The following is a 13,379-nucleotide window of genomic DNA, read 5'->3' on the forward strand; positions in this document are numbered from 1 at the left end:
GGTTCTAAGAGTTCAGCTCTGTCCCTGCATTGTAGAATCCTATGCCTTCACGCTCTGCATTGAATGACATATTATTTTCTCTGTACCCCAATCTATTTTCTGCCTCGCTAAGCTTATAAAACTCTGCATAAATTCTTTTTCTTATTCTACTCTGTAATCCTATGGTTTTTCTTCATTTCTCTCGCTTATTCCCCTTGTTTTGAATTAGAAATTCCTGATTTTACAGTCTCACTCATCAGGGAAAGTTCACTGGTAGAATACTTGATAAGGATAGGTCATCAATAATTGACCAGCTAGGGTCCACTGCTTGGGACCCATCCGATCAGCTGATTGGGTGTCCTCTGACTAATTTAGAAGATAAATTCAAGTTTTTTTTAGAGTTCTGAATCCCTTATGCAAGACTTAGACATGTAGGTTTCCAGAGGAAATACTGTTGATGAGCTATCCTCAGGGTAGGTCATCAATAGTTGAATGGCTGTGGTCAGCCACTTGGGACCCTGACCATCAGCTGATTGGGCGCCCACTGTTAGTGCTGCAAATGCATAGGGGTTGGAGTGGAAGCTGACGCTCTGAGCCCTGTGTATTGGCCGGCACTTGAAACTGCAAGCCAGCTTTTATAGTGGCTGTGCCCGATCAGCTCATGGCTAGCATCACAAGGGGCTGACCACAGACAATCAACTATTGATGACCTATCTTGAGAAATAGCTCATCAATAGAGTTGAGCGAACATACTCTGCCGAGCTTGATGCTGGCTTGAGTATTAGCATACTCGATGGTGCTCGTTACTCGAACGAGCATCAAGCCGTGTTCGACCCCAGTTTTTGGCTCCTCCTCGCTGTGACGTGCCTGTTTTGGCCCCTACCCGCCGCAGCGCACGTCAATGGCAAATTTTTTGTCTGGCAGGCAGGGAAGAGAGAGAGAGAGATAGAAAAAAAAAGCTCGGCACCCGGTGGCCCACATACAAAAATGCTCGAGTCTCCCATTGTAGTCAATAGGGTTTGTTACTCGAGTACAGCTCTCGAATTTTACAAAAAGCTTGACTTGAATAACGCGGACCCAAGCATTTGGGTGCTCGCTCATCTCTACTCATCAACAGTATTTCTTCTGGAAAAACCCTTTAATATATTCATAAACTTACATGTCTAAGTCTTCTATAAGGGATTCAGAACTCTAAAGAAAACTTGAAATTATCTTCTAAATTAGTCTTTTTGGAACAGGGAGACATTTTTTAGTCAAAGACGGGAACAATGTTAACAGTACTACAAGGCTTTTAACAATACCAACGTAAAGCTAAACATTTGAAGATGGCTTTCCCCATAAATGGTACAATTACAAGAGGATTGAGCTTATCAAATAACTCAAACTGTTTTAAGAGGCTATGCATTAATTGAAGACGTGCCGTGATATGAAAACAGTAAAGCAGATAAATTCATTTTATTAACAATTTTACTACATTATTATGGTATATTTTGAGATTGCCTTTATTTCTCCGCATGCATTTTCTTTCAAAATTAAAATAATTATCATTTTCGTAGATGGTGTTTTATAGACTTTCATTTCCATAAACAGTCATCCCATTACAAAACATCTAATTAATTTACATTAACACACTTTCTAGAACAATAATTTCTAAATGCATGGTAAATTAGGAAGCTAGCCTGTGGAGTTACTGGGGAGACTGTAAGAGACAGGACATAGATTAAAATGCAATACAAGATGAATGGCTTCTTTTACTCACCAACAAACAGCGACTTTCTTTTTGAAGAACAGAGGAAATCCTTTACTACAACTTTTAAATTCTATGTCATCTCTATGTTCTTTTTGTAACAGATTGCTTCTTTAATCTATTTGGTTCCAGTATAGTATATATGTGATCAATTTATTTTTACAAATCACTTATGGTATTTAGGCTCCCTACTGTACCTGTTACTCCCAACATGCCATTAGCATTTGGCTGATAATCATAAAGACCATACAGTATCAACATCAGGGGCGTCAAACTCTGGCCTGCGGGGCAAATTTGGCCATGGTATAGTTATATTTGGCCCGTGAGAGCTTATACGGTACTTGTGGGAGAAGGTCTAATATTAAAAATTCCACAATGCTCTGCTGATGCGTTGGCACAACAATCAGTACCCAAAAGCACCCCCTTTTCTGATGACATTGATTCGTGCTTCATTCATTCATGCTAGCAGTCACATAAGTCCATCCCTCCCAAAAATGGCCAAACGAAAGATGGAAAACAAACGTTTTCTAGAAAGGTGTACAAGGACCTGGGCAAAGCGCAAAAGTGCCATAGAGAATATAAAAAGAAGTTTGGTTTCATGACTATGTTCACAAAAGCCATATCACAAAGTGAGCCTGCAAGCCTAACAAGATCTTCCAGGTCCTTTAATGAGTGAGAGTTTGTCAAAAAGGACATGATCAAAGTTTGTGACATTGTGTGCCCAGGTAAAAGGCAAGCATTTTTAAATATGAGCCTTAGCAGAAACACAGTAGCTGATCATGCATGTGATCTTGTCACAAATCTACACAAACAGCTGATGGCAAAGGGTAAAGATTTCATTGCATTCTCCCTCGCTGTGGATGAGAGCAGCGACACATTGGATATTGCCCAGCTGTCAGTCTTCATCCGGGGAGTGGACTCAAATCTGTGCGTTCCGGAGGAACTTTTGGGAGTAAAATCAATGCATGGCACAACCAAAGCAAAATAAATCTTTGAAGAGTTTTCCAAATGTGTAACTCAAATAAGGCTACCTTGGGATAAACCTGTGGGACCAACAACAGATGGTGCAGCCGCAAAAGAGTGGATTGGTGGCCAAGAGTCGGGAGAAGATGAGAGAAGAGAACTGTGCAAGTGAGCTAAGTGTTTATCATGAACCATTATGTCACAAAGCCCTGAAGATGGAACATGTTAGGAGCACCATAACACGAGTAGTTAACCTTATAAGAGCTAAGCAAGATTTGAAATCACCACCAGCTCAAGTCTTTTCGAGAGGAATGTTGTTCGGAATATGCAGACGTGCCGTATCACAGAGGTGACATGGTTAGGCAGAGCAAAAGTACTGAACAGATGTTTCGAGCTGCGTGAGGAAATTTGTCAGTTTCTAGAAAGCAAAGGGAAAGACACAGCAAAGCATTTCCCTGTGACATCACAAGCCATCTCGATATGCTGAACCTGCATCTTCAGGGGTCGGGGCCGTGTTATCACAGGCATGTACGTTGCAGTGAGAGCTTTTAAAACGAAATTGTGCCTGTGGGAGACACAGATGCTGCAAGAAAACCTGGACCATTTTCTTTGCTACCAAACCATAAAAATGCAGTTCTCTACTGACATGTTCCCAAGTGCACAGTTTGCTGAAAAACTCAGTGTATTCCATGCCAAGTTTAACCAGGGATTTGCCGAGTTTGATGCCCAGAAATGTAGGTTTCAACTGCAGATGTCATGGAAAGCGTACCAACTAACCTCCAAATAAAGCTGATTGAACTCCAATGTAGTGACAGGCTGAAGTCAAAGTATGACGCTGTGGGAGCTAGAGTTTCCACATTACATGCCTGACGCAAGGCTCCAGCTTCTTATTCAAGCTACTCAAATGCTCTCTTTGTTCGGCAGCACATATATGTGTGAGCAACTATTCTCCTTGATTAAGATAAAAAAAAACATCCCACAGGAGCCGTGTCCCCAGAGGCGTAACTTGAAGCTTCTGGACCCCGGTACAAAATCTGTAACAGGGCCCCCAAATATACTGTTTTATTCATAGTTCTGGGCTCCCTATATGGAAAAGAGAGGCCTGATGGCCCCCCTAAGGCACCTGGGCCCAAGTGTAACTGCATGCTCTACACCCTCTGTAGTTACACTTGTGCGTCTCACTGATGAACACCTTCACTCAATCCTGAAGATTAGAAATGCCAGGTATCTGACTTTGACCAATGTGCATCAGAGTAGACCAGAGTGTAGCAAACTGAGCTTGAATGAATATTTTTTTTATCCACCTTTCCTTGCTACTCCAAGGCATGCAGTCAAATGGTTGAATTTTCATTGATGGAAATAATTGTACCAGATTCAATGTTTAAGCAAAATGTAAGTTTGTTTCCATCTGAAAAGGTTCATCTTTCCATCTGACTAGAAGGAAAAACTTCCTAAATCGTACACATTTTTCAATAAATATTAAGGTTGGCCCACTGTGTACTTGAGTTTGACACCCCGGATCTACACCATTACAAACATTTCGTTTGTTGATTAAATCCATCCAACTCTTCAAACAGCCTAGTCTAAATATACCCTATCATTTTGTATACCCTTCATATTTAGACCAATGTACTTTAGTGATGAACACGCTTTTCAAATTTCAGTTCGACCGACCCACCAAACTTGGGCAAAAAATTTGATTTGGTTCAAATTAGTTCAAACCAAATCCAAACTTCAACAATACCTTTAAAACTGTGAGGAGGAAGAGAAACCGGAAGAAGCCAAGTGTCAGACTCCATTTTAGTGGGTTCGGCCAAGACGAACCACCCGAGGTCAAGGACAGGAAGAGGGCATCAAGCAGATACTCAGACATTGTAGCAAAGACATTTACCATTGACCAACAAAGAAAGAATGAACCAAAAGACCAATACTGGAAACTGCAAACAGGTGAGTGTGGAACTGAAGCCCAGAGCAGGAGAGTTAACTGTTTGGAGAGTAGAGATGTGATATAACAAAATTAGGGCGACAGACTAGCGGAGCCAGAAAACAAGGTTCCAGATCTGGCAGAATCCAATACAAAGTGTCCAAAGTCCATGACACAGATGTTGCAAAACTTTAATTCAATACTTAACGCAGAGGTTTGGTCTTCTTGCACCCAGGGCAAAGATATAGTTTGGTGCCCTCCCCCAACCAATTAATGTAATAAAACTTTTTTTAAATTTATTTTGCTCCTACTTTGTGGAGTTTGGATCTGGACATCTGAGGGTAACATCTCACAGCATAGCTTCTGGGCAGCTGTGATGCAGCTGAAATATGTACTGAACAGCATGTTTGCACAGTTTGTAAACTGATTGCTATTAGCTTTGTGGTTTTGCAGGTAAAGTCGCTGTTTAAATTTAATTTGTGCAGCCATTTAACAATAAATTTGAAACCATGCCAAATAGTATCTTGGCCCAGTTCTCAGTTGTACTGTGACCATGCTTCGTTGTGGTCCTACTCAAAGCCCAGGGGTGTATACCCTTGCCCAAAAATTCAGTCTGGGCCCCATGTGTACATCTTATTTTCATGACTACTGGCGACATTACATCGATAACTCTCTGCTGCATCACTAGGTATCTCAGCCTATGTTTACATGGGGTAAATTTAAATGAAAATCCAGATCAGAAATCATTATTGACGCAGATTTCTGACATGGATTTTTGTTTGTTAGAGCTGCACATCCACATGCAGATTTAGCACTGTCAGTGGGGAAAATCCATGCATGATTTCCAATGCAGAATCTGCATTAGGAAGTGACGTCTCTGTTTTCTTCTGCACATGAATTTAAAGTTTCTGTGCAGAAAAACCACAACAAATACACTACAGCGAGGACTCTCATTAAAAATCATGAGAGACTATAGATACAGATTTCGATATTGATTTGATGAAGAATTGGTGCAGATTCCACTTCAAGTCCACAGTAAAAAACACCATGTGAATATGGGCTTAAGTGACCCATCGGTACAGCACTAGTAGCCAGGGGTGTTAATGTGTGCTTAAGAGATCAAGAGCTCAATACCCAAGACTTATGTTCTGCCTAATTTTCCCATGTAATACTAATCCTCCTGTGTGCCTCTCAACAGTGATGGAAGCATAGACTAGTAGAGTTGGAAGGGACCTCCAGGGTCATCGGGTCCAACCCCCTGCTTAGTGCAGGATTCACTAAATCATCCCAAGACAGATATTTGTCCTGCCTTTGTTTGAACACTTCAATTAAAGTATAACTCCCCACCTCCCATGGTAACCTGTTCCACTCATTGATACCCCTCACTGTCTAATATCTAATTTGTGTCTCCTCCCTTTCAGTTTCATCCCATTGCTTCTAGTCATTCTTTGAGCAAATGAGAATAGGGCTGATCTCTCTGCACTGTGACAACCCTTCAAATATTTGTAGACAGCTATTCGTGTCCTCCTCTGTGCCCTCTTCACATTGATGGTGTCCTCCTATGTGCCCCTCCACAGTAATAGTGTGATCCTATTTGTCTCCACAGTGATAGTGTCCTCCTATGTGCCCCTCAGAATTATACTGTCCTTCTATGTGCCCTAGGCAGTTATAGTGTCCTCCTATGTGCCCTCTGCAGTAATAGTGCCCTTCACAGTTATAATGTCTTCTTATTTGCCCCCTCCATAGTGATAGTGTCCTTCTATGTGCCCCTCAGAATGATAGCATCCTCTTATGTGCCCCAGGCAGTGATAGTGACCTATGTGCTCTCCACAGTTATAATTTCTTCTTGTTTTCCCCCTCCACAACGACAGTATCCTCTTATCTGCCCTCCACAGTGATAGTATCCTCTTGTGTGCCCCCAGACAGTGGTTGATCTCTCTCACCTTCTCATGAGGATCTTCATTTTCTACCCTGTAGAAGATAATGCAAGAAACTCCCCTGATAGCACAGCCTGGAGTCTGACCCCTCTCCCACATGTTACTGATCGCATGCTCATGAGATCATCAAAGGTCCTTCAGATGCACACTGACCTGCCATCTCCTTCTCCTCATTGCACCCGAGGCACATGCCCCCCTTGACCTCTCTAGCTATGCCCCTGCTTAAAGCATTAAATACACAGTTGCACCACCTGTGGCTTTTTCAATGGCTTTTGTTGTGTTAAGTTACAATGTAAAATGTATATGTGTGCGTATGTATGTATTCGTTTGTATGTGTCACAATACGTATGTGTGTATGTACGAATTCTGCATTCATAGGGCTGTCTTTGTCCTGTAAAATATCATTTTTTTTCTGTGAAACAATAGTAGCACTCACTGAGTGTTCTAAGGAACGATTAGTTGCTTTGATTAATAGGTTAGAATTACCATTCATGAATATAAAGCTAGTAATATGTGCATTTATTTAATTGGCAGCATCATTTATCACCACTTGAGCAGTGCAGTTAAAGGATATTGCTTTAATTTAAATACACTAGCTTAGAAAAAAAAATCTATGAAAAGTTATGTTGCACTTTAGTATCCTAATGTAAAATCATTCCCTACAGTTACAGTTCTTTCATACTTGAATTATATTTAAAATCTATTCACATTGAAGGGTTTTATGTCTTATGCTTTGTGGTGTTTTAAAGACAGCACTATGAGCAAGGACAAAGCATTGTTTCAGTCTTAGAATGCTTTCACATTATTGTTGTTTTCGGTATTGGGTTATTTTAAGATAACAGACAGATGTGTTATTGTAGTGAATGGGATTTTTGAAAATCCTTTCCATAATGCATATGAAAACTGTGACCTTGGTCTGTTTTTTATATATAGTGTGGGAGTGCAGTATCAAAATGGCCTGCAGAGGGTGCTGGACAGGCATTCTAGAAACCAAAGGGTTAATACCCTAGGTGTGGCCAATGGATACTTGCTGTGAGCAGTTTGCTGGATGCAGTTTAAAGAGCCAGGAGGCTGAAAACTCCGGTCGCTGAGGAGCAACGAAAGCTGCGGTAAAAGGGACAGGAGGCCGAAGCAGAGGTTGCTGTGGAAGCAACAAAAGTCCAGACAGAGGGCAAAAGCTGAAAGCAAGTTGGTGAACTTGTTGTTGTATTTGTTTATATTGACTGTGCTGTCAAGATGGCAGTGGTAGCAGGAGACTACCAAAAAGAGCCTTGCTAGGGTTCTGTGCAAGAAGGCACAGTGGAAGCTGCACAAAGTAAATGGACATTTGATGAGGATTTGTCAAGGACTATATTGCAGATGATGTGGTGAACATTTTTTAAATTAATCCTGAAATATGTATGGGGAATTATTGAATGTTTTCTGTGCATAAAATGCGTAAAAATGTTCCTCAAATGAAGTGAGGGTGTAAACAGGCTGCTACAGAGAGTTTAGCCAACACCTGTAGGAGATTCAGCACAGACATATCTCTATTGGTAGAGAGGAAAAGGAAGACTTCTTCTAGAAAAACAGAAAGTGCAGACCCTGAGGTCCAAAGTGAGACAAACAGGGAACACTTGCTTGGAGTTCAGGGAGGACTTGTACAGATGCAATCTTATGCAAAATTCCTTGAGGAAGCCTGTCGAGCTGCTAATAGAAAATATGGCGAAAAGTTAAAGAAAGGAAGTGCTAGCTTGTATCTGCTTGAAGAAGAGGCCAAGAGGCAAAGGCTATTGATAGAGGAGCAGACAGAGATACTCCACAGAGAAAGAGAAGACACTCTCAAAGAAGCTGCTCATATGAAGGCAGAAAGTGCAGCTGACTTAAAGGAGAAGGAGCGCCTTAGGAGATTAGCTAAAACTGAAGCTGAACAAAGGTTGTTGTTGGAACAGAAAACCATTCAGTGTGAACATAGTTTAAAGAAATTGAGAAGTGAGAAAAAGAAATATGAGGGATATCTTTCAAAAGTCTATGAAGAGATACAAGACCTCAGAGATGAAGCTTATCACAGAGTATATCTGGAGGCAAAATCTGCACAATATGAACAAGACTGTAAGAAACTGAAAATGAAACCCCAAGAGTTAGAGATGATGTGTTGCAAGTTAGAAAGAGCTTCTACAGAGGCACATAATCCAACTACAGGTTTGCAGAGTGAAGTTGCAGAGTTGGAAAGGTGGTTGGCAAAGAGAAATGGTAAATGGGAGTTGCAAATAACTGGGCTCAATAAAAGCCTGGAAATAGAGAAAGCTGCTTGCAGTCAGACAGAGAAGCAAGAAAGTTCTTGAAAGAGATACTGGGTTGCAAGGAAAACCAGGAAGCACTCCATGAGCGACTGGTGTCCCAGCTACAGATGAACTTGGATGAGGAAGCTGAATCTCAAATCCAGGAGCTTAAACTGAATCATGCTCTAGTTATGGGGGAACTTTCTAAATGGTTGGAGCAAACTGAAAAAGTGAAAGAAACTTTGGAAAAGGTCAAGCAGTCTTTGTAAGGGGAATGTACTGAGCTTACCCATAAGGTGAAGGTGTTGTTGGAAGGCAAGCATGAATCTGAATGCAAGATAAATGCAGTAGAAATGCAGCTTCAAAAGCAAAAATCGGGGGGCGGAGCCTGACGGCGGAGCGGGATGGTAGTGTGAGACTAGCGCTCCATCTCAGCGGCACCTCGAGAGTCCCCTTTCAGCGGCTATAAGAAGCGGAAGATGGGGAAAACCGGCAAGGAGAAAGGGGGAGATTGCCAGAGCACCCCGCGGCAGAGCAGAGGACAAACGGACATGAACAAATACCTGAAAGACAGGAGTTCCCGGTCCCCGCGCTCTGCACTCAAGATGGCGCCGACACAGGAGAGACCTGCAGCATACAGTAAGGAGGGGGAGGAGGGGGCCTCATCGGAGGGAGAGGATGATGAGCAGCAGCTCTCAAGAGGATTCATGAGGGATCTGCTTGCCCAGGCTCTGCTGCCTATAAGAACAGATCTCACAGAGATTAAAGAAGAGATGAAGCAGATGGGGCACAGGCTGGAGGACCTTGAATCCACCTCTGCAAAGGTCACTTCCCATGCAGGGGAGATGGAGCAGACCCTCAGAGAACATCACTCCCAACTAAATAAATCCCTGGTGATGCAAGAGGATTTAGAAAATAGAAGTAGACGTAGCAATGTACGTATCAAGGGGTTGCCAGAAGCTTGGGCGAGTGACTGCCTGGAAAAAGTGACAAAAGAGATTTTTGGGACTTTACTGGGAGAAGAACGTGCGTCACTTATCGCAATTGAAAGAGTGCATAGGGCCCTTAGACCCCCACCGTCACCATCGGAGCCGCCTAGGGACATCATCTGTAAACTTCTTAACTTTCCGGATGCAATGGCGGTTCTAAAGGCGTCCAGAAATTACAACAATCTATGCTACTCTGATACGCCAATACAAATATTTCAAGATTTGGCCCCCTCTACATTGGCTAAACGTCGCCTATTGCGCCCCTTGCTGGCTGCCCTTAGAGAAAAGAACATCAAGTATGCATGGTTGTTCCCGTTCGGCTTAGGAATCACCCACAGAGGTCGGAAATTGAACATCAGATCACCAGACGACCTTCAAAACTCCTGGCAGCTTCTCGGCATTGATCCAATTGATCTTCCCAATTGGATGCCTTTACCGGACCTCCCAAAATTCACCAGCTTACCTCAGACCGAAAAGTGGCAGATGGCCTGCAGCACCAAATCTCCCAAAGCAAAAAAAAAGAAGCCCAGAGAGGACAACGGAGGAGAAGACACTTGAACTCTCTTGCAGCTGTGCAGGACTTGAGACTGTCTTGATTTGGAAGCGGGGTCGCATGGTTGAGTATAACGCGGCGGCGGGAGAGGACATTGAGATAGCTTCTTGTTCGGGGACTCATGGTCTCTGGGCGAGGACAAAATTGTTTTTCTGGAGAGAGGTTATTTTTGATCCGACTACCTCTCTCCGGTCCTCCCCCGACGAACCACCTCGCACTGTTAGTTCCTGATAGCGGATTCTTTTTATGGAGTCGGACTGTGCGTTTCCTTTTTCTTTTTCTTTTATTTATCTTACCCATCATAAAGAAGGGACTCTGAGTGTGCAAACCCAATTGGGCTACACTCATATATTTAGTTACTGTTACCCAGTTATTATTAATTTATCTGCCCTCTACAATTAGAGGGAAACAGTGATAAAGTTATCCCTCTAATTTTATCCGGTGTCGGATTTTAGACTCGGATAGCTTTTAAGAAATTTGTATTACATATTAAGTGTTTTCGTGTTTTTTCTTTTTTTTTTTTTTTCTCTTTCTTTTTCTTTTCTGTCTCGTTTTACTTTAGCTTTTATTACTTTAAATCTTTTCTCCTACTTCCTCCCTTTCCTCCCTACACCTCCCTAACCCCCCTCCCCCCGCTAAAGGGAGAGAACCCACAACTGAGACTCGCGAGGGGCCTACGGCTCAGACGATTTTTACTCATACCCTTTATTTTTCAGGTGATAGAGCTAGAAAGGGATGGAGGACCTAAAGATCACATCGTTCAACGTCAAGGGTCTCAACTCCCCACGAAAACGGCATAACATCCTGCATCTTCTCCGAAGGTACAAGTCTGGGGTTGTTTTCCTACAGGAGACACACTTCAAAGGGGACAAGGTATTTAATCTATCCAATAGACACTTCCCGCAGGGCTTTCATAATTCCCACCCATCTTCAGCGTCAAAGGGGGTCTCCATTTTGCTCCACGCGGCCGTTCCATTTGTCTGCGAGGAGCAATATTCGGACATGGAGGGTAGAGCGCTCTTTCTCAGGGGAGAGATAAATAATACTAAAATCACCCTAGCGAACATTTATGCTCCCAACTCCGATCAAATTGATTGGTTACTAAAACGGTTGGAGACACTAAAACAGTTCGCTGTAGGTCAGATTATTTTGGGAGGCGACCTTAATGTAACGTTAAATCCTCTGCTTGACTCTTCCACAGGCAGATCGCATATCGCTCAAATTAAACTTAAAAAACTAATTCGTAGTCTCCACGAGCTGGGAGTGGTGGACTCGTGGAGATCGATCCACCCGACAACTAAAGACTTCTCTTTTCTTTCCCAAGTTCACCTGTCCCAGCAGAGGTTGGATTATATCTTCCTTTCCTCCAATCTTCTCACAGAGCTCAAGGGGGCTGAAATGAGCCCAATAACGATCTCTGATCACGCTCCAGTTAGCATAACTCTAAGACTGCCGGGAGTAGGAGCCAGAGAGTGGAGGTGGAGGCTGAATCCCTCTCTGCTGGACAAAGAGGAAGAGAGGTTAGCGCTGTCCAAACACCTAAATGAATTCTTTGAGCTTAATGATAAAGGGGACTCCTCAATCCCTATAATTTGGGAGACCCATAAGGCCTTTGTAAGAGGGCTTTTGATTGCCCTGGGCTCAAGAACAAAAAAAAGTCAACAAAGGGAGATTGATGAGAAAATAAAATTAATAGCGAGATTAGAGCAAGTATCCAAAAACTCCCTCGTTAAGGACAATTTGGATAAATTGTTGAATGCTAGAAGAGACCTCGGCCTCTGCTTGGATTCGAAATTTAAGAAAAAACATCTTTACCTAAAACACATCTCTTACCAGCAGGGAAATAAAGGGAGCAAACTAATGTCTGCTTTGATTAAAAAAGCTAGAACAAGGAACTGGATTAAAGCTATTAAAATCCAGTCGGGTGTACGGGTGTCTTCATCCGAAGAAATCGCTAAAGAATTTCAGCAATTCTACGCTAAACTTTATAATATTAAAGGTGACGCCTCTCCCACTGAGGTGTTAAACGCTTCAAAACAAATTGATTCCTTCCTCCAGGAGACGCATCTACCTAAGCTAAGCGAAACAGATGCTGGCTCCTTGCTGTCCCCCGTTACACCTGCGGAGATAGAAAAGTTGTTAATCTCTTCCCCTCCCAATAAAAGCCCAGGACCTGATGGCCTGACATTAACTTATTATAGAGCTTTCCAGGATACTCTGGTCCCGAGAATAACTGAGCTATTTAACGCCCTTTTACAGGGCGCGGCATTACCCAGGCAAGCCCAAGAGGCCCATATTTCCTTAATTCATAAGGACAAAAAAGACCCAGAACAATGCGGCAATTATAGACCCATTTCTTTAATAAACTTCGATACAAAATTATGGGCCAAATTACTTGCAAAAAGATTAGAAAAATTTATTCCGGGGTTAATAAATGAAGAACAGGCTGGGTTCGTGGCGGGGAGAGAGGGCAAACATAACTGCCATAGACTGATCCACGCAATACAGTATGCACAACAACACAAAATCCATCTCGCATTGGTGGGGACAGATGCCGAAAAGGCTTTTGATAGAGTCAACTGGAAATATCTGGAAAAAGTGCTTCTTAATTTCAATATGCCCCCTGAGTTTGTCTCAGCTATCTTTGCCTTATACGCGGAACCCCATGCAAGACTAAAGATAAACGACATCTTGTCTCCGCCATTTGATATTAGGAATGGCACACGGCAGGGTTGCCCTCTCTCCCCTACACTGTTCATACTGGCATTAGAGCCCCTATTACAGAGAGTCAGACAAGACAGCTCAATTGCAGGACTGAGTTGTGGTAAGAACCTACTCTCTATGGCGGCGTTCGCCGACGATATAGTTTTCGTAATAACTAATCCAAGGGAAGGACTACAGAAACTTATTGTCTTATTGGAAACTTTTGGGTCATTTTCTAATTTTAAAATAAATCTGTCCAAATCTACAGTACTCAATGTCTCTATTCCCAAACGTATAAGCAAAACACTTAGCAAATCCTCCCC

The 13,379-nt window shown here is 42.5% G+C and overlaps 1 pseudogene; it reads left to right on the plus strand.

The window, feature by feature from the left end:
* The first annotated feature begins 2,330 nt into the window (after window positions 1–2,330).
* LOC136628940 (general transcription factor II-I repeat domain-containing protein 2-like) lies at window positions 2,331–8,874 on the plus strand (annotated as a pseudogene).
* Window positions 8,875–13,379: the final 4,505 nt, after the last annotated feature.

Source organism: Eleutherodactylus coqui, chromosome 5 (assembly GCF_035609145.1).
Source record: "Eleutherodactylus coqui strain aEleCoq1 chromosome 5, aEleCoq1.hap1, whole genome shotgun sequence".
Lineage (NCBI taxonomy): Eukaryota > Metazoa > Chordata > Amphibia > Anura > Eleutherodactylidae > Eleutherodactylus > Eleutherodactylus coqui.